General features: G+C 47.0%; 22 non-coding genes across 22 annotated transcripts; all 22 read left to right on the plus strand.

Moving 5' to 3' along the window:
• Nucleotides 1-199: 199 nt before the first annotated feature.
• Nucleotides 200-314, plus strand: LOC143941842 (U5 spliceosomal RNA). Its single transcript, XR_013264468.1, has one exon. It is a non-coding gene; the product is annotated as a U5 spliceosomal RNA (small nuclear RNA).
• Nucleotides 315-1,063: 749 nt separating this feature from the next.
• LOC143941843 (U5 spliceosomal RNA) lies at nt 1,064-1,178 on the plus strand. Its single transcript, XR_013264469.1, has one exon. It is a non-coding gene; the product is annotated as a U5 spliceosomal RNA (small nuclear RNA).
• Nucleotides 1,179-1,941: 763 nt separating this feature from the next.
• LOC143941448 (U5 spliceosomal RNA) lies at nt 1,942-2,056 on the plus strand. The gene has a single exon (XR_013264143.1). It is a non-coding gene; the product is annotated as a U5 spliceosomal RNA (small nuclear RNA).
• A 763-nt stretch (nt 2,057-2,819) lies between these two features.
• LOC143941844 (U5 spliceosomal RNA) lies at nt 2,820-2,934 on the plus strand. The gene has a single exon (XR_013264470.1). It is a non-coding gene; the product is annotated as a U5 spliceosomal RNA (small nuclear RNA).
• Nucleotides 2,935-3,683: 749 nt separating this feature from the next.
• Nucleotides 3,684-3,798, plus strand: LOC143941479 (U5 spliceosomal RNA). Its single transcript, XR_013264171.1, has one exon. It is a non-coding gene; the product is annotated as a U5 spliceosomal RNA (small nuclear RNA).
• A 763-nt stretch (nt 3,799-4,561) lies between these two features.
• Nucleotides 4,562-4,676, plus strand: LOC143941845 (U5 spliceosomal RNA). Its single transcript, XR_013264471.1, has one exon. It is a non-coding gene; the product is annotated as a U5 spliceosomal RNA (small nuclear RNA).
• A 763-nt stretch (nt 4,677-5,439) lies between these two features.
• LOC143941848 (U5 spliceosomal RNA) lies at nt 5,440-5,554 on the plus strand. The gene has a single exon (XR_013264472.1). It is a non-coding gene; the product is annotated as a U5 spliceosomal RNA (small nuclear RNA).
• A 763-nt stretch (nt 5,555-6,317) lies between these two features.
• Nucleotides 6,318-6,432, plus strand: LOC143941849 (U5 spliceosomal RNA). The gene has a single exon (XR_013264473.1). It is a non-coding gene; the product is annotated as a U5 spliceosomal RNA (small nuclear RNA).
• A 749-nt stretch (nt 6,433-7,181) lies between these two features.
• LOC143941850 (U5 spliceosomal RNA) lies at nt 7,182-7,296 on the plus strand. Its single transcript, XR_013264474.1, has one exon. It is a non-coding gene; the product is annotated as a U5 spliceosomal RNA (small nuclear RNA).
• Nucleotides 7,297-8,059: 763 nt separating this feature from the next.
• Nucleotides 8,060-8,174, plus strand: LOC143941851 (U5 spliceosomal RNA). The gene has a single exon (XR_013264475.1). It is a non-coding gene; the product is annotated as a U5 spliceosomal RNA (small nuclear RNA).
• A 763-nt stretch (nt 8,175-8,937) lies between these two features.
• On the plus strand, nt 8,938-9,052 carry LOC143941852 (U5 spliceosomal RNA). Its single transcript, XR_013264476.1, has one exon. It is a non-coding gene; the product is annotated as a U5 spliceosomal RNA (small nuclear RNA).
• A 763-nt stretch (nt 9,053-9,815) lies between these two features.
• LOC143941853 (U5 spliceosomal RNA) lies at nt 9,816-9,930 on the plus strand. The gene has a single exon (XR_013264478.1). It is a non-coding gene; the product is annotated as a U5 spliceosomal RNA (small nuclear RNA).
• Nucleotides 9,931-10,693: 763 nt separating this feature from the next.
• LOC143941854 (U5 spliceosomal RNA) lies at nt 10,694-10,808 on the plus strand. The gene has a single exon (XR_013264479.1). It is a non-coding gene; the product is annotated as a U5 spliceosomal RNA (small nuclear RNA).
• Nucleotides 10,809-11,557: 749 nt separating this feature from the next.
• Nucleotides 11,558-11,672, plus strand: LOC143941459 (U5 spliceosomal RNA). Its single transcript, XR_013264153.1, has one exon. It is a non-coding gene; the product is annotated as a U5 spliceosomal RNA (small nuclear RNA).
• A 763-nt stretch (nt 11,673-12,435) lies between these two features.
• On the plus strand, nt 12,436-12,550 carry LOC143941855 (U5 spliceosomal RNA). The gene has a single exon (XR_013264480.1). It is a non-coding gene; the product is annotated as a U5 spliceosomal RNA (small nuclear RNA).
• Nucleotides 12,551-13,313: 763 nt separating this feature from the next.
• Nucleotides 13,314-13,428, plus strand: LOC143941856 (U5 spliceosomal RNA). The gene has a single exon (XR_013264481.1). It is a non-coding gene; the product is annotated as a U5 spliceosomal RNA (small nuclear RNA).
• A 763-nt stretch (nt 13,429-14,191) lies between these two features.
• LOC143941857 (U5 spliceosomal RNA) lies at nt 14,192-14,306 on the plus strand. Its single transcript, XR_013264482.1, has one exon. It is a non-coding gene; the product is annotated as a U5 spliceosomal RNA (small nuclear RNA).
• A 763-nt stretch (nt 14,307-15,069) lies between these two features.
• LOC143941859 (U5 spliceosomal RNA) lies at nt 15,070-15,184 on the plus strand. The gene has a single exon (XR_013264483.1). It is a non-coding gene; the product is annotated as a U5 spliceosomal RNA (small nuclear RNA).
• A 763-nt stretch (nt 15,185-15,947) lies between these two features.
• LOC143941860 (U5 spliceosomal RNA) lies at nt 15,948-16,062 on the plus strand. The gene has a single exon (XR_013264484.1). It is a non-coding gene; the product is annotated as a U5 spliceosomal RNA (small nuclear RNA).
• A 749-nt stretch (nt 16,063-16,811) lies between these two features.
• Nucleotides 16,812-16,926, plus strand: LOC143941460 (U5 spliceosomal RNA). The gene has a single exon (XR_013264154.1). It is a non-coding gene; the product is annotated as a U5 spliceosomal RNA (small nuclear RNA).
• Nucleotides 16,927-17,689: 763 nt separating this feature from the next.
• On the plus strand, nt 17,690-17,804 carry LOC143941861 (U5 spliceosomal RNA). Its single transcript, XR_013264485.1, has one exon. It is a non-coding gene; the product is annotated as a U5 spliceosomal RNA (small nuclear RNA).
• Nucleotides 17,805-18,567: 763 nt separating this feature from the next.
• LOC143941862 (U5 spliceosomal RNA) lies at nt 18,568-18,682 on the plus strand. Its single transcript, XR_013264486.1, has one exon. It is a non-coding gene; the product is annotated as a U5 spliceosomal RNA (small nuclear RNA).
• Nucleotides 18,683-18,763: the final 81 nt, after the last annotated feature.

Raw genomic sequence — 18,763 nt, forward strand, 5'->3', positions numbered from 1 at the left:
CTCAGGTTAAATGTTTTGACTATTTTAAACTCGACAAACCCTTTCCAGTGGTGTTTTTCTTGGACGTGTCATTTGTTTCAATCAGTTCTGCACCTTATTTGGCCATGTTTTGGCTTAGAAATGATATGGTCCACGGGGTCACCATGAGTAGAGCAGCATCCACGTTCCGCCGAGGCCTAGTTTAGGCTGTTTGTTGGTTATACTCTGGTTTCTCTTCAGATCGAATAAATCTTTCGCCTTTTACTAAAGATTTCCGTGGAGAGGAACAACCATGAGTTTCAGAGAATTTTTTGATGCCTAGCTGATGCTGGGCTTCGGTAATTTGGTGAAAAATAGCTCGAGTTCCCTTGATTTGGCAAGACCCTGAGACAGCGTTAGTGTTGTTGTTGGTGGTGGTGGTTAAGAAGGGATAGTAAAACGATTCGACTGGGCCATTGAGCTATGGGACCATTGGACGGTTTCGGGTGTTTCTTTGGCTTTGCGCGCTTGGCCTCAAATGAAAGTTGACGGTGTAGCCGACCAAAGCGGCTCCCGCTCGAGTTCTTGAGGACTCGCTCCTGTTAGCAAAACGCGTTACAGCCCTTTGCAAAATCTTTCTCGCGCGCTCCGTTTTTGGTAAGTCGGCCTTATTCGACCCTTTAAAAAAGAGCACAGGGCAAGGCGCTGTATGTACCCCAAGTTCCATTGCCGTGCTCCTTTTAAGTGGTTCTGATGAAGCGAATTGCTACAAGCGCCTGCTGATTCCCTCCGTGCAGCTGTAAAGACATGCAAATTAGGCCGTCCTGCTCTGTAGCGGCCTTCTGCCATTATCCCCGGCAGTGGGCCGTCCTTTCACTTTTCTTTATTTGCATAACCCTAATGTATCTCAGGTTAAATGTTTTGACATTTTTAAACTCGACAAACCCTTTCCAGTGGTGTTTTTCTTGGACGTGTCATTTGTTTCAATCAGTTCTGCACCTTATTTGGCCATGTTTTGGCTTAGAAATGATATGGTCCACGGGGTCACCATGAGTAGAGCAGCATCCGCGTTCCGCCGAGGCCTAGTTTAGGCTGTTTGTTGGTTATACTCTGGTTTCTCTTCAGATCGAATAAATCTTTCGCCTTTTACTAAAGATTTCCGTGGAGAGGAACAACCATGAGTTTCAGAGAATTTTTTGATGCCTAGCTGATGCTGGGCTTCGGTAATTTGGTGAAAAATAGCTCGAGTTCCCTTGATTTGGCAAGACCCTGAGACAGCGTTAGTGTTGTTGTTGGTGGTGGTGGTCAAGAAGGGATAGTAAAACGATTCGACTGGGCCATTGAGCTATGGGACCATTGGACGGTTTCGGGTGTTTCTTTGGCTTTGCGCGCTTGGCCTCAAATGAAAGTTGACGGTGTAGCCGACCAAAGCGGCTCCCGCTCGAGTTCTTGAGGACTCGCTCCTGTTAGCAAAACGCGTTACAGCCCTTTGCAAAATCTTTCTTGCGCGCTCCGTTTTTGGTAAGTAGGCCTTATTCGACCCTTTTTAAGGGACCCTTTAAAAAAGAGCACAGGGCAAGGCGCTGTATGTACCCCAAGTTCCATTGCCGTGCGCCTTTTAAGTGGTTCTGATGAAGCGAATTGCTACAAGCGCCTGCTGATTCCCTCCGTGCAGCTGTAAAGACATGCAAATTAGGCCGTCCTGCTCTGTAGCGGCCTTCTGCCATTATCCCCGGCAGTGGGCCGTCCTTTCACTTTTCTTTATTTGCATAAGCCTAATGTATCTCAGGTTAAATGTTTTGACTATTTTAAACTCGACAAACCCTTTCCAGTGGTGTTTTTCTTGGACGTGTCATTTGTTTCAATCAGTTCTGCACCTTATTTGGCCATGTTTTGGCTTAGAAATGATATGGTCCACGGGGTCACCATGAGTAGAGCAGCATCCGCGTTCCGCCGAGGCCTAGTTTAGGCTGTTTGTTGGTTATACTCTGGTTTCTCTTCAGATTGAATAAATCTTTCGCCTTTTACTAAAGATTTCCGTGGAGAGGAACAACCATGAGTTTCAGAGAATTTTTTGATGCCTAGCTGATGCTGGGCTTCGCTAATTTGGTGAAAAATAGCTCGAGTTCCCTTGATTTGGCAAGACCTTGAGACAGCGTTAGTGTTGTTGTTGGTGGTGGTGGTCAAGAAGGGATAGTAAAACGATTCGACTGGGCCATTGAGCTATGGGACCATTGGACGGTTTCGGGTGTTTCTTTGGCTTTGCGCGCTTGGCCTCAAATGAAAGTTGACGGTGTAGCCGACCAAAGCGGCTCCCGCTCGAGTTCTTGAGGACTCGCTCCTGTTAGCAAAACGCGTTACAGCCCTTTGCAAAATCTTTCTTGCGCGCTCCGTTTTTGGTAAGTCGGCCTTATTCGACCCTTTTTAAGGGACCCTTTAAAAAAGAGCACAGGGCAAGGCGCTGTATGTACCCCAAGTTCCATTGCCGTGCGCCTTTTAAGTGGTTCTGATGAAGCGAATTGCTACAAGCGCCTGCTGATTCCCTCCGTGCAGCTGTAAAGACATGCAAATTAGGCCGTCCTGCTCTGTAGCGGCCTTCTGCCATTATCCCCGGCAGTGGGCCGTCCTTTCACTTTTCTTTATTTGCATAAGCCTAATGTATCTCAGGTTAAATGTTTTGACTATTTTAAACTCGACAAACCCTTTCCAGTGGTGTTTTTCTTGGACGTGTCATTTGTTTCAATCAGTTCTGCACCTTATTTGGCCATGTTTTGGCTTAGAAATGATATGGTCCACGGGGTCACCATGAGTAGAGCAGCATCCACGTTCCGCCGAGGCCTAGTTTAGGCTGTTTGTTGGTTATACTCTGGTTTCTCTTCAGATCGAATAAATCTTTCGCCTTTTACTAAAGATTTCCGTGGAGAGGAACAACCATGAGTTTCAGAGAATTTTTTGATGCCTAGCTGATGCTGGGCTTCGGTAATTTGGTGAAAAATAGCTCGAGTTCCCTTGATTTGGCAAGACCCTGAGACAGCGTTAGTGTTGTTGTTGGTGGTGGTGGTTAAGAAGGGATAGTAAAACGATTCGACTGGGCCATTGAGCTATGGGACCATTGGACGGTTTCGGGTGTTTCTTTGGCTTTGCGCGCTTGGCCTCAAATGAAAGTTGACGGTGTAGCCGACCAAAGCGGCTCCCGCTCGAGTTCTTGAGGACTCGCTCCTGTTAGCAAAACGCGTTACAGCCCTTTGCAAAATCTTTCTCGCGCGCTCCGTTTTTGGTAAGTCGGCCTTATTCGACCCTTTAAAAAAGAGCACAGGGCAAGGCGCTGTATGTACCCCAAGTTCCATTGCCGTGCGCCTTTTAAGTGGTTCTGATGAAGCGAATTGCTACAAGCGCCTGCTGATTCCCTCCGTGCAGCTGTAAAGACATGCAAATTAGGCCGTCCTGCTCTGTAGCGGCCTTCTGCCATTATCCCTGGCAGTGGGCCGTCCTTTCACTTTTCTTTATTTGCATAAGCCTAATGTATCTCAGGTTAAATGTTTTGACATTTTTAAACTCGACAAACCCTTTCCAGTGGTGTTTTTCTTGGACGTGTCATTTGTTTCAATCAGTTCTGCACCTTATTTGGCCATGTTTTGGCTTAGAAATGATATGGTCCACGGGGTCACCATGAGTAGAGCAGCATCCGCGTTCCGCCGAGGCCTAGTTTAGGCTGTTTGTTGGTTATACTCTGGTTTCTCTTCAGATCGAATAAATCTTTCGCCTTTTACTAAAGATTTCCATGGAGAGGAACAACCATGAGTTTCAGAGAATTTTTTGATGCCTAGCTGATGCTGGGCTTCGCTAATTTGGTGAAAAATAGCTCGAGTTCCCTTGATTTGGCAAGACCTTGAGACAGCGTTAGTGTTGTTGTTGGTGGTGGTGGTCAAGAAGGGATAGTAAAACGATTCGACTGGGCCATTGAGCTATGGGACCATTGGACGGTTTCGGGTGTTTCTTTGGCTTTGCGCGCTTGGCCTCAAATGAAAGTTGACGGTGTAGCCGACCAAAGCGGCTCCCGCTCGAGTTCTTGAGGACTCGCTCCTGTTAGCAAAACGCGTTACAGCCCTTTGCAAAATCTTTCTTGCGCGCTCCGTTTTTGGTAAGTAGGCCTTATTCGACCCTTTTTAAGGGACCCTTTAAAAAAGAGCACAGGGCAAGGCGCTGTATGTACCCCAAGTTCCATTGCCGTGCGCCTTTTAAGTGGTTCTGATGAAGCGAATTGCTACAAGCGCCTGCTGATTCCCTCCGTGCAGCTGTAAAGACATGCAAATTAGGCCGTCCTGCTCTGTAGCGGCCTTCTGCCATTATCCCCGGCAGTGGGCCGTCCTTTCACTTTTCTTTATTTGCATAAGCCTAATGTATCTCAGGTTAAATGTTTTGACTATTTTAAACTCGACAAACCCTTTCCAGTGGTGTTTTTCTTGGACGTGTCATTTGTTTCAATCAGTTCTGCACCTTATTTGGCCATGTTTTGGCTTAGAAATGATATGGTCCACGGGGTCACCATGAGTAGAGCAGCATCCGCGTTCCGCCGAGGCCTAGTTTAGGCTGTTTGTTGGTTATACTCTGGTTTCTCTTCAGATCGAATAAATCTTTCGCCTTTTACTAAAGATTTCCGTGGAGAGGAACAACCATGAGTTTCAGAGAATTTTTTGATGCCTAGCTGATGCTGGGCTTCGCTAATTTGGTGAAAAATAGCTCGAGTTCCCTTGATTTGGCAAGACCTTGAGACAGCGTTAGTGTTGTTGTTGGTGGTGGTGGTCAAGAAGGGATAGTAAAACGATTCGACTGGGCCATTGAGCTATGGGACCATTGGACGGTTTCGGGTGTTTCTTTGGCTTTGCGCGCTTGGCCTCAAATGAAAGTTGACGGTGTAGCCGACCAAAGCGGCTCCCGCTCGAGTTCTTGAGGACTCGCTCCTGTTAGCAAAACGCGTTACAGCCCTTTGCAAAATCTTTCTTGCGCGCTCCGTTTTTGGTAAGTCGGCCTTATTCGACCCTTTTTAAGGGACCCTTTAAAAAAGAGCACAGGGCAAGGCGCTGTATGTACCCCAAGTTCCATTGCCGTGCGCCTTTTAAGTGGTTCTGATGAAGCGAATTGCTACAAGCGCCTGCTGATTCCCTCCGTGCAGCTGTAAAGACATGCAAATTAGGCCGTCCTGCTCTGTAGCGGCCTTCTGCCATTATCCCCGGCAGTGGGCCGTCCTTTCACTTTTCTTTATTTGCATAAGCCTAATGTATCTCAGGTTAAATGTTTTGACTATTTTAAACTCGACAAACCCTTTCCAGTGGTGTTTTTCTTGGACGTGTCATTTGTTTCAATCAGTTCTGCACCTTATTTGGCCATGTTTTGGCTTAGAAATGATATGGTCCACGGGGTCACCATGAGTAGAGCAGCATCCACGTTCCGCCGAGGCCTAGTTTAGGCTGTTTGTTGGTTATACTCTGGTTTCTCTTCAGATCGAATAAATCTTTCGCCTTTTACTAAAGATTTCCGTGGAGAGGAACAACCATGAGTTTCAGAGAATTTTTTGATGCCTAGCTGATGCTGGGCTTCGCTAATTTGGTGAAAAATAGCTCGAGTTCCCTTGATTTGGCAAGACCTTGAGACAGCGTTAGTGTTGTTGTTGGTGGTGGTGGTCAAGAAGGGATAGTAAAACGATTCGACTGGGCCATTGAGCTATGGGACCATTGGACGGTTTCGGGTGTTTCTTTGGCTTTGCGCGCTTGGCCTCAAATGAAAGTTGACGGTGTAGCCGACCAAAGCGGCTCCCGCTCGAGTTCTTGAGGACTCGCTCCTGTTAGCAAAACGCGTTACAGCCCTTTGCAAAATCTTTCTTGCGCGCTCCGTTTTTGGTAAGTCGGCCTTATTCGACCCTTTTTAAGGGACCCTTTAAAAAAGAGCACAGGGCAAGGCGCTGTATGTACCCCAAGTTCCATTGCCGTGCGCCTTTTAAGTGGTTCTGATGAAGCGAATTGCTACAAGCGCCTGCTGATTCCCTCCGTGCAGCTGTAAAGACATGCAAATTAGGCCGTCCTGCTCTGTAGCGGCCTTCTGCCATTATCCCCGGCAGTGGGCCGTCCTTTCACTTTTCTTTATTTGCATAAGCCTAATGTATCTCAGGTTAAATGTTTTGACTATTTTAAACTCGACAAACCCTTTCCAGTGGTGTTTTTCTTGGACGTGTCATTTGTTTCAATCAGTTCTGCACCTTATTTGGCCATGTTTTGGCTTAGAAATGATATGGTCCACGGGGTCACCATGAGTAGAGCAGCATCCACGTTCCGCCGAGGCCTAGTTTAGGCTGTTTGTTGGTTATACTCTGGTTTCTCTTCAGATCGAATAAATCTTTCGCCTTTTACTAAAGATTTCCGTGGAGAGGAACAACCATGAGTTTCAGAGAATTTTTTGATGCCTAGCTGATGCTGGGCTTCGGTAATTTGGTGAAAAATAGCTCGAGTTCCCTTGATTTGGCAAGACCCTGAGACAGCGTTAGTGTTGTTGTTGGTGGTGGTGGTTAAGAAGGGATAGTAAAACGATTCGACTGGGCCATTGAGCTATGGGACCATTGGACGGTTTCGGGTGTTTCTTTGGCTTTGCGCGCTTGGCCTCAAATGAAAGTTGACGGTGTAGCCGACCAAAGCGGCTCCCGCTCGAGTTCTTGAGGACTCGCTCCTGTTAGCAAAACGCGTTACAGCCCTTTGCAAAATCTTTCTCGCGCGCTCCGTTTTTGGTAAGTCGGCCTTATTCGACCCTTTAAAAAAGAGCACAGGGCAAGGCGCTGTATGTACCCCAAGTTCCATTGCCGTGCTCCTTTTAAGTGGTTCTGATGAAGCGAATTGCTACAAGCGCCTGCTGATTCCCTCCGTGCAGCTGTAAAGACATGCAAATTAGGCCGTCCTGCTCTGTAGCGGCCTTCTGCCATTATCCCCGGCAGTGGGCCGTCCTTTCACTTTTCTTTATTTGCATAACCCTAATGTATCTCAGGTTAAATGTTTTGACATTTTTAAACTCGACAAACCCTTTCCAGTGGTGTTTTTCTTGGACGTGTCATTTGTTTCAATCAGTTCTGCACCTTATTTGGCCATGTTTTGGCTTAGAAATGATATGGTCCACGGGGTCACCATGAGTAGAGCAGCATCCGCGTTCCGCCGAGGCCTAGTTTAGGCTGTTTGTTGGTTATACTCTGGTTTCTCTTCAGATCGAATAAATCTTTCGCCTTTTACTAAAGATTTCCGTGGAGAGGAACAACCATGAGTTTCAGAGAATTTTTTGATGCCTAGCTGATGCTGGGCTTCGGTAATTTGGTGAAAAATAGCTCGAGTTCCCTTGATTTGGCAAGACCCTGAGACAGCGTTAGTGTTGTTGTTGGTGGTGGTGGTCAAGAAGGGATAGTAAAACGATTCGACTGGGCCATTGAGCTATGGGACCATTGGACGGTTTCGGGTGTTTCTTTGGCTTTGCGCGCTTGGCCTCAAATGAAAGTTGACGGTGTAGCCGACCAAAGCGGCTCCCGCTCGAGTTCTTGAGGACTCGCTCCTGTTAGCAAAACGCGTTACAGCCCTTTGCAAAATCTTTCTTGCGCGCTCCGTTTTTGGTAAGTAGGCCTTATTCGACCCTTTTTAAGGGACCCTTTAAAAAAGAGCACAGGGCAAGGCGCTGTATGTACCCCAAGTTCCATTGCCGTGCGCCTTTTAAGTGGTTCTGATGAAGCGAATTGCTACAAGCGCCTGCTGATTCCCTCCGTGCAGCTGTAAAGACATGCAAATTAGGCCGTCCTGCTCTGTAGCGGCCTTCTGCCATTATCCCCGGCAGTGGGCCGTCCTTTCACTTTTCTTTATTTGCATAAGCCTAATGTATCTCAGGTTAAATGTTTTGACTATTTTAAACTCGACAAACCCTTTCCAGTGGTGTTTTTCTTGGACGTGTCATTTGTTTCAATCAGTTCTGCACCTTATTTGGCCATGTTTTGGCTTAGAAATGATATGGTCCACGGGGTCACCATGAGTAGAGCAGCATCCGCGTTCCGCCGAGGCCTAGTTTAGGCTGTTTGTTGGTTATACTCTGGTTTCTCTTCAGATCGAATAAATCTTTCGCCTTTTACTAAAGATTTCCGTGGAGAGGAACAACCATGAGTTTCAGAGAATTTTTTGATGCCTAGCTGATGCTGGGCTTCGCTAATTTGGTGAAAAATAGCTCGAGTTCCCTTGATTTGGCAAGACCTTGAGACAGCGTTAGTGTTGTTGTTGGTGGTGGTGGTCAAGAAGGGATAGTAAAACGATTCGACTGGGCCATTGAGCTATGGGACCATTGGACGGTTTCGGGTGTTTCTTTGGCTTTGCGCGCTTGGCCTCAAATGAAAGTTGACGGTGTAGCCGACCAAAGCGGCTCCCGCTCGAGTTCTTGAGGACTCGCTCCTGTTAGCAAAACGCGTTACAGCCCTTTGCAAAATCTTTCTTGCGCGCTCCGTTTTTGGTAAGTCGGCCTTATTCGACCCTTTTTAAGGGACCCTTTAAAAAAGAGCACAGGGCAAGGCGCTGTATGTACCCCAAGTTCCATTGCCGTGCGCCTTTTAAGTGGTTCTGATGAAGCGAATTGCTACAAGCGCCTGCTGATTCCCTCCGTGCAGCTGTAAAGACATGCAAATTAGGCCGTCCTGCTCTGTAGCGGCCTTCTGCCATTATCCCCGGCAGTGGGCCGTCCTTTCACTTTTCTTTATTTGCATAAGCCTAATGTATCTCAGGTTAAATGTTTTGACTATTTTAAACTCGACAAACCCTTTCCAGTGGTGTTTTTCTTGGACGTGTCATTTGTTTCAATCAGTTCTGCACCTTATTTGGCCATGTTTTGGCTTAGAAATGATATGGTCCACGGGGTCACCATGAGTAGAGCAGCATCCACGTTCCGCCGAGGCCTAGTTTAGGCTGTTTGTTGGTTATACTCTGGTTTCTCTTCAGATCGAATAAATCTTTCGCCTTTTACTAAAGATTTCCGTGGAGAGGAACAACCATGAGTTTCAGAGAATTTTTTGATGCCTAGCTGATGCTGGGCTTCGGTAATTTGGTGAAAAATAGCTCGAGTTCCCTTGATTTGGCAAGACCCTGAGACAGCGTTAGTGTTGTTGTTGGTGGTGGTGGTTAAGAAGGGATAGTAAAACGATTCGACTGGGCCATTGAGCTATGGGACCATTGGACGGTTTCGGGTGTTTCTTTGGCTTTGCGCGCTTGGCCTCAAATGAAAGTTGACGGTGTAGCCGACCAAAGCGGCTCCCGCTCGAGTTCTTGAGGACTCGCTCCTGTTAGCAAAACGCGTTACAGCCCTTTGCAAAATCTTTCTTGCGCGCTCCGTTTTTGGTAAGTCGGCCTTATTCGACCCTTTTTAAGGGACCCTTTAAAAAAGAGCACAGGGCAAGGCGCTGTATGTACCCCAAGTTCCATTGCCGTGCGCCTTTTAAGTGGTTCTGATGAAGCGAATTGCTACAAGCGCCTGCTGATTCCCTCCGTGCAGCTGTAAAGACATGCAAATTAGGCCGTCCTGCTCTGTAGCGGCCTTCTGCCATTATCCCCGGCAGTGGGCCGTCCTTTCACTTTTCTTTATTTGCATAAGCCTAATGTATCTCAGGTTAAATGTTTTGACTATTTTAAACTCGACAAACCCTTTCCAGTGGTGTTTTTCTTGGACGTGTCATTTGTTTCAATCAGTTCTGCACCTTATTTGGCCATGTTTTGGCTTAGAAATGATATGGTCCACGGGGTCACCATGAGTAGAGCAGCATCCACGTTCCGCCGAGGCCTAGTTTAGGCTGTTTGTTGGTTATACTCTGGTTTCTCTTCAGATCGAATAAATCTTTCGCCTTTTACTAAAGATTTCCGTGGAGAGGAACAACCATGAGTTTCAGAGAATTTTTTGATGCCTAGCTGATGCTGGGCTTCGCTAATTTGGTGAAAAATAGCTCGAGTTCCCTTGATTTGGCAAGACCTTGAGACAGCGTTAGTGTTGTTGTTGGTGGTGGTGGTCAAGAAGGGATAGTAAAACGATTCGACTGGGCCATTGAGCTATGGGACCATTGGACGGTTTCGGGTGTTTCTTTGGCTTTGCGCGCTTGGCCTCAAATGAAAGTTGACGGTGTAGCCGACCAAAGCGGCTCCCGCTCGAGTTCTTGAGGACTCGCTCCTGTTAGCAAAACGCGTTACAGCCCTTTGCAAAATCTTTCTTGCGCGCTCCGTTTTTGGTAAGTCGGCCTTATTCGACCCTTTTTAAGGGACCCTTTAAAAAAGAGCACAGGGCAAGGCGCTGTATGTACCCCAAGTTCCATTGCCGTGCGCCTTTTAAGTGGTTCTGATGAAGCGAATTGCTACAAGCGCCTGCTGATTCCCTCCGTGCAGCTGTAAAGACATGCAAATTAGGCCGTCCTGCTCTGTAGCGGCCTTCTGCCATTATCCCCGGCAGTGGGCCGTCCTTTCACTTTTCTTTATTTGCATAAGCCTAATGTATCTCAGGTTAAATGTTTTGACTATTTTAAACTCGACAAACCCTTTCCAGTGGTGTTTTTCTTGGACGTGTCATTTGTTTCAATCAGTTCTGCACCTTATTTGGCCATGTTTTGGCTTAGAAATGATATGGTCCACGGGGTCACCATGAGTAGAGCAGCATCCACGTTCCGCCGAGGCCTAGTTTAGGCTGTTTGTTGGTTATACTCTGGTTTCTCTTCAGATCGAATAAATCTTTCGCCTTTTACTAAAGATTTCCGTGGAGAGGAACAACCATGAGTTTCAGAGAATTTTTTGATGCCTAGCTGATGCTGGGCTTCGGTAATTTGGTGAAAAATAGCTCGAGTTCCCTTGATTTGGCAAGACCCTGAGACAGCGTTAGTGTTGTTGTTGGTGGTGGTGGTTAAGAAGGGATAGTAAAACGATTCGACTGGGCCATTGAGCTATGGGACCATTGGACGGTTTCGGGTGTTTCTTTGGCTTTGCGCGCTTGGCCTCAAATGAAAGTTGACGGTGTAGCCGACCAAAGCGGCTCCCGCTCGAGTTCTTGAGGACTCGCTCCTGTTAGCAAAACGCGTTACAGCCCTTTGCAAAATCTTTCTCGCGCGCTCCGTTTTTGGTAAGTCGGCCTTATTCGACCCTTTAAAAAAGAGCACAGGGCAAGGCGCTGTATGTACCCCAAGTTCCATTGCCGTGCGCCTTTTAAGTGGTTCTGATGAAGCGAATTGCTACAAGCGCCTGCTGATTCCCTCCGTGCAGCTGTAAAGACATGCAAATTAGGCCGTCCTGCTCTGTAGCGGCCTTCTGCCATTATCCCTGGCAGTGGGCCGTCCTTTCACTTTTCTTTATTTGCATAAGCCTAATGTATCTCAGGTTAAATGTTTTGACATTTTTAAACTCGACAAACCCTTTCCAGTGGTGTTTTTCTTGGACGTGTCATTTGTTTCAATCAGTTCTGCACCTTATTTGGCCATGTTTTGGCTTAGAAATGATATGGTCCACGGGGTCACCATGAGTAGAGCAGCATCCGCGTTCCGCCGAGGCCTAGTTTAGGCTGTTTGTTGGTTATACTCTGGTTTTTCTTCAGATCGAATAAATCTTTCGCCTTTTACTAAAGATTTCCGTGGAGAGGAACAACCATGAGTTTCAGAGAATTTTTTGATGCCTAGCTGATGCTGGGCTTCGCTAATTTGGTGAAAAATAGCTCGAGTTCCCTTGATTTGGCAAGACCTTGAGACAGCGTTAGTGTTGTTGTTGGTGGTGGTGGTCAAGAAGGGATAGTAAAACGATTCGACTGGGCCATTGAGCTATGGGACCATTGGACGGTTTCGGGTGTTTCTTTGGCTTTGCGCGCTTGGCCTCAAATGAAAGTTGACGGTGTAGCCGACCAAAGCGGCTCCCGCTCGAGTTCTTGAGGACTCGCTCCTGTTAGCAAAACGCGTTACAGCCCTTTGCAAAATCTTTCTTGCGCGCTCCGTTTTTGGTAAGTAGGCCTTATTCGACCCTTTTTAAGGGACCCTTTAAAAAAGAGCACAGGGCAAGGCGCTGTATGTACCCCAAGTTCCATTGCCGTGCGCCTTTTAAGTGGTTCTGATGAAGCGAATTGCTACAAGCGCCTGCTGATTCCCTCCGTGCAGCTGTAAAGACATGCAAATTAGGCCGTCCTGCTCTGTAGCGGCCTTCTGCCATTATCCCCGGCAGTGGGCCGTCCTTTCACTTTTCTTTATTTGCATAAGCCTAATGTATCTCAGGTTAAATGTTTTGACTATTTTAAACTCGACAAACCCTTTCCAGTGGTGTTTTTCTTGGACGTGTCATTTGTTTCAATCAGTTCTGCACCTTATTTGGCCATGTTTTGGCTTAGAAATGATATGGTCCACGGGGTCACCATGAGTAGAGCAGCATCCGCGTTCCGCCGAGGCCTAGTTTAGGCTGTTTGTTGGTTATACTCTGGTTTCTCTTCAGATCGAATAAATCTTTCGCCTTTTACTAAAGATTTCCGTGGAGAGGAACAACCATGAGTTTCAGAGAATTTTTTGATGCCTAGCTGATGCTGGGCTTCGCTAATTTGGTGAAAAATAGCTCGAGTTCCCTTGATTTGGCAAGACCTTGAGACAGCGTTAGTGTTGTTGTTGGTGGTGGTGGTCAAGAAGGGATAGTAAAACGATTCGACTGGGCCATTGAGCTATGGGACCATTGGACGGTTTCGGGTGTTTCTTTGGCTTTGCGCGCTTGGCCTCAAATGAAAGTTGACGGTGTAGCCGACCAAAGCGGCTCCCGCTCGAGTTCTTGAGGACTCGCTCCTGTTAGCAAAACGCGTTACAGCCCTTTGCAAAATCTTTCTTGCGCGCTCCGTTTTTGGTAAGTCGGCCTTATTCGACCCTTTTTAAGGGACCCTTTAAAAAAGAGCACAGGGCAAGGCGCTGTATGTACCCCAAGTTCCATTGCCGTGCGCCTTTTAAGTGGTTCTGATGAAGCGAATTGCTACAAGCGCCTGCTGATTCCCTCCGTGCAGCTGTAAAGACATGCAAATTAGGCCGTCCTGCTCTGTAGCGGCCTTCTGCCATTATCCCCGGCAGTGGGCCGTCCTTTCACTTTTCTTTATTTGCATAAGCCTAATGTATCTCAGGTTAAATGTTTTGACTATTTTAAACTCGACAAACCCTTTCCAGTGGTGTTTTTCTTGGACGTGTCATTTGTTTCAATCAGTTCTGCACCTTATTTGGCCATGTTTTGGCTTAGAAATGATATGGTCCACGGGGTCACCATGAGTAGAGCAGCATCCACGTTCCGCCGAGGCCTAGTTTAGGCTGTTTGTTGGTTATACTCTGGTTTCTCTTCAGATCGAATAAATCTTTCGCCTTTTACTAAAGATTTCCGTGGAGAGGAACAACCATGAGTTTCAGAGAATTTTTTGATGCCTAGCTGATGCTGGGCTTCGCTAATTTGGTGAAAAATAGCTCGAGTTCCCTTGATTTGGCAAGACCTTGAGACAGCGTTAGTGTTGTTGTTGGTGGTGGTGGTCAAGAAGGGATAGTAAAACGATTCGACTGGGCCATTGAGCTATGGGACCATTGGACGGTTTCGGGTGTTTCTTTGGCTTTGCGCGCTTGGCCTCAAATGAAAGTTGACGGTGTAGCCGACCAAAGCGGCTCCCGCTCGAGTTCTTGAGGACTCGCTCCTGTTAGCAAAACGCGTTACAGCCCTTTGCAAAATCTTTCTTGCGCGCTCCGTTTTTGGTAAGTCGGCCTTATTCGACCCTTTTTAAGGGACCCTTTAAAAAAGAGCACAGGGCAAGGCGCTGTATGTACCCCAAGTTCCATTGCCGTGCGCCTTTTAAGTGGTTCTGATGAAGCGAATTGCTACAAGCGCCTGCTGATTCCCTCCGTGCAGCTGTAAAGACATGCAAATTAGGCCGTCCTGCTCTGTAGCGGCCTTCTGCCATTATCCCCGGCAGTGGGCCGTCCTTTCACTTTTCTTTATTTGCATAAGCCTAATGTATCTCAGGTTAAATGTTTTGACTATTTTAAACTCGACAAACCCTTTCCAGTGGTGTTTTTCTTGGACGTGTCATTTGTTTCAATCAGTTCTGCACCTTATTTGGCCATGTTTTGGCTTAGAAATGATATGGTCCACGGGGTCACCATGAGTAGAGCAGCATCCACGTTCCGCCGAGGCCTAGTTTAGGCTGTTTGTTGGTTATACTCTGGTTTCTCTTCAGATCGAATAAATCTTTCGCCTTTTACTAAAGATTTCCGTGGAGAGGAACAACCATGAGTTTCAGAGAATTTTTTGATGCCTAGCTGATGCTGGGCTTCGGTAATTTGGTGAAAAATAGCTCGAGTTCCCTTGATTTGGCAAGACCCTGAGACAGCGTTAGTGTTGTTGTTGGTGGTGGTGGTTAAGAAGGGATAGTAAAACGATTCGACTGGGCCATTGAGCTATGGGACCATTGGACGGTTTCGGGTGTTTCTTTGGCTTTGCGCGCTTGGCCTCAAATGAAAGTTGACGGTGTAGCCGACCAAAGCGGCTCCCGCTCGAGTTCTTGAGGACTCGCTCCTGTTAGCAAAACGCGTTACAGCCCTTTGCAAAATCTTTCTTGCGCGCTCCGTTTTTGGTAAGTCGGCCTTATTCGACCCTTTTTAAGGGACCCTTTAAAAAAGAGCACAGGGCAAGGCGCTGTATGTACCCCAAGTTCCATTGCCGTGCGCCTTTTAAGTGGTTCTGATGAAGCGAATTGCTACAAGCGCCTGCTGATTCCCTCCGTGCAGCTGTAAAGACATGCAAATTAGGCCGTCCTGCTCTGTAGCGGCCTTCTGCCATTATCCCCGGCAGTGGGCCGTCCTTTCACTTTTCTTTATTTGCATAAGCCTAATGTATCTCAGGTTAAATGTTTTGACTATTTTAAACTCGACAAACCCTTTCCAGTGGTGTTTTTCTTGGACGTGTCATTTGTTTCAATCAGTTCTGCACCTTATTTGGCCATGTTTTGGCTTAGAAATGATATGGTCCACGGGGTCACCATGAGTAGAGCAGCATCCACGTTCCGCCGAGGCCTAGTTTAGGCTGTTTGTTGGTTATACTCTGGTTTCTCTTCAGATCGAATAAATCTTTCGCCTTTTACTAAAGATTTCCGTGGAGAGGAACAACCATGAGTTTCAGAGAATTTTTTGATGCCTAGCTGATGCTGGGCTTCGCTAATTTGGTGAAAAATAGCTCGAGTTCCCTTGATTTGGCAAGACCTTGAGACAGCGTTAGTGTTGTTGTTGGTGGTGGTGGTCAAGAAGGGATAGTAAAACGATTCGACTGGGCCATTGAGCTATGGGACCATTGGACGGTTTCGGGTGTTTCTTTGGCTTTGCGCGCTTGGCCTCAAATGAAAGTTGACGGTGTAGCCGACCAAAGCGGCTCCCGCTCGAGTTCTTGAGGACTCGCTCCTGTTAGCAAAACGCGTTACAGCCCTTTGCAAAATCTTTCTTGCGCGCTCCGTTTTTGGTAAGTCGGCCTTATTCGACCCTTTTTAAGGGACCCTTTAAAAAAGAGCACAGGGCAAGGCGCTGTATGTACCCCAAGTTCCATTGCCGTGCGCCTTTTAAGTGGTTCTGATGAAGCGAATTGCTACAAGCGCCTGCTGATTCCCTCCGTGCAGCTGTAAAGACATGCAAATTAGGCCGTCCTGCTCTGTAGCGGCCTTCTGCCATTATCCCCGGCAGTGGGCCGTCCTTTCACTTTTCTTTATTTGCATAAGCCTAATGTATCTCAGGTTAAATGTTTTGACTATTTTAAACTCGACAAACCCTTTCCAGTGGTGTTTTTCTTGGACGTGTCATTTGTTTCAATCAGTTCTGCACCTTATTTGGCCATGTTTTGGCTTAGAAATGATATGGTCCACGGGGTCACCATGAGTAGAGCAGCATCCACGTTCCGCCGAGGCCTAGTTTAGGCTGTTTGTTGGTTATACTCTGGTTTCTCTTCAGATCGAATAAATCTTTCGCCTTTTACTAAAGATTTCCGTGGAGAGGAACAACCATGAGTTTCAGAGAATTTTTTGATGCCTAGCTGATGCTGGGCTTCGGTAATTTGGTGAAAAATAGCTCGAGTTCCCTTGATTTGGCAAGACCCTGAGACAGCGTTAGTGTTGTTGTTGGTGGTGGTGGTTAAGAAGGGATAGTAAAACGATTCGACTGGGCCATTGAGCTATGGGACCATTGGACGGTTTCGGGTGTTTCTTTGGCTTTGCGCGCTTGGCCTCAAATGAAAGTTGACGGTGTAGCCGACCAAAGCGGCTCCCGCTCGAGTTCTTGAGGACTCGCTCCTGTTAGCAAAACGCGTTACAGCCCTTTGCAAAATCTTTCTCGCGCGCTCCGTTTTTGGTAAGTCGGCCTTATTCGACCCTTTAAAAAAGAGCACAGGGCAAGGCGCTGTATGTACCCCAAGTTCCATTGCCGTGCGCCTTTTAAGTGGTTCTGATGAAGCGAATTGCTACAAGCGCCTGCTGATTCCCTCCGTGCAGCTGTAAAGACATGCAAATTAGGCCGTCCTGCTCTGTAGCGGCCTTCTGCCATTATCCCTGGCAGTGGGCCGTCCTTTCACTTTTCTTTATTTGCATAAGCCTAATGTATCTCAGGTTAAATGTTTTGACATTTTTAAACTCGACAAACCCTTTCCAGTGGTGTTTTTCTTGGACGTGTCATTTGTTTCAATCAGTTCTGCACCTTATTTGGCCATGTTTTGGCTTAGAAATGATATGGTCCACGGGGTCACCATGAGTAGAGCAGCATCCGCGTTCCGCCGAGGCCTAGTTTAGGCTGTTTGTTGGTTATACTCTGGTTTTTCTTCAGATCGAATAAATCTTTCGCCTTTTACTAAAGATTTCCGTGGAGAGGAACAACCATGAGTTTCAGAGAATTTTTTGATGCCTAGCTGATGCTGGGCTTCGCTAATTTGGTGAAAAATAGCTCGAGTTCCCTTGATTTGGCAAGACCTTGAGACAGCGTTAGTGTTGTTGTTGGTGGTGGTGGTCAAGAAGGGATAGTAAAACGATTCGACTGGGCCATTGAGCTATGGGACCATTGGACGGTTTCGGGTGTTTCTTTGGCTTTGCGCGCTTGGCCTCAAATGAAAGTTGACGGTGTAGCCGACCAAAGCGGCTCCCGCTCGAGTTCTTGAGGACTCGCTCCTGTTAGCAAAACGCGTTACAGCCCTTTGCAAAATCTTTCTTGCGCGCTCCGTTTTTGGTAAGTAGGCCTTATTCGACCCTTTTTAAGGGACCCTTTAAAAAAGAGCACAGGGCAAGGCGCTGTATGTACCCCAAGTTCCATTGCCGTGCGCCTTTTAAGTGGTTCTGATGAAGCGAATTGCTACAAGCGCCTGCTGATTCCCTCCGTGCAGCTGTAAAGACATGCAAATTAGGCCGTCCTGCTCTGTAGCGGCCTTCTGCCATTATCCCCGGCAGTGGGCCGTCCTTTCACTTTTCTTTATTTGCATAAGCCTAATGTATCTCAGGTTAAATGTTTTGACTATTTTAAACTCGACAAACCCTTTCCAGTGGTGTTTTTCTTGGACGTGTCATTTGTTTCAATCAGTTCTGCACCTTATTTGGCCATGTTTTGGCTTAGAAATGATATGGTCCACGGGGTCACCATGAGTAGAGCAGCATCCGCGTTCCGCCGAGGCCTAGTTTAGGCTGTTTGTTGGTTATACTCTGGTTTCTCTTCAGATCGAATAAATCTTTCGCCTTTTACTAAAGATTTCCGTGGAGAGGAACAACCATGAGTTTCAGAGAATTTTTTGATGCCTAGCTGATGCTGGGCTTCGCTAATTTGGTGAAAAATAGCTCGAGTTCCCTTGATTTGGCAAGACCTTGAGACAGCGTTAGTGTTGTTGTTGGTGGTGGTGGTCAAGAAGGGATAGTAAAACGATTCGACTGGGCCATTGAGCTATGGGACCATTGGACGGTTTCGGGTGTTTCTTTGGCTTTGCGCGCTTGGCCTCAAATGAAAGTTGACGGTGTAGCCGACCAAAGCGGCTCCCGCTCGAGTTCTTGAGGACTCGCTCCTGTTAGCAAAACGCGTTACAGCCCTTTGCAAAATCTTTCTTGCGCGCTCCGTTTTTGGTAAGTCGGCCTTATTCGACCCTTTTTAAGGGACCCTTTAAAAAAGAGCACAGGGCAAGGCGCTGTATGTACCCCAAGTTCCATTGCCGTGCGCCTTTTAAGTGGTTCTGATGAAGCGAATTGCTACAAGCGCCTGCTGATTCCCTCCGTGCAGCTGTAAAGACATGCAAATTAGGCCGTCCTGCTCTGTAGCGGCCTTCTGCCATTATCCCCGGCAGTGGGCCGTCCTTTCACTTTTCTTTATTTGCATAAGCCTAATGTATCTCAGGTTAAATGTTTTGACTATTTTAAACTCGACAAACCCTTTCCAGTGGTGTTTTTCTTGGACGTGTCATTTGTTTCAATCAGTTCTGCACCTTATTTGGCCATGTTTTGGCTTAGAAATGATATGGTCCACGGGGTCACCATGAGTAGAGCAGCATCCACGTTCCGCCGAGGCCTAGTTTAGGCTGTTTGTTGGTTATACTCTGGTTTCTCTTCAGATCGAATAAATCTTTCGCCTTTTACTAAAGATTTCCGTGGAGAGGAACAACCATGAGTTTCAGAGAATTTTTTGATGCCTAGCTGATGCTGGGCTTCGCTAATTTGGTGAAAAATAGCTCGAGTTCCCTTGATTTGGCAAGACCTTGAGACAGCGTTAGTGTTGTTGTTGGTGGTG

This window comes from Lithobates pipiens, unplaced genomic scaffold (assembly GCF_037356315.1).
Source record: "Lithobates pipiens isolate NorthernLeopardFrog02 unplaced genomic scaffold, aLitPip1_a1.2 Scaffold_3, whole genome shotgun sequence".
NCBI lineage: Eukaryota > Metazoa > Chordata > Amphibia > Anura > Ranidae > Lithobates > Lithobates pipiens.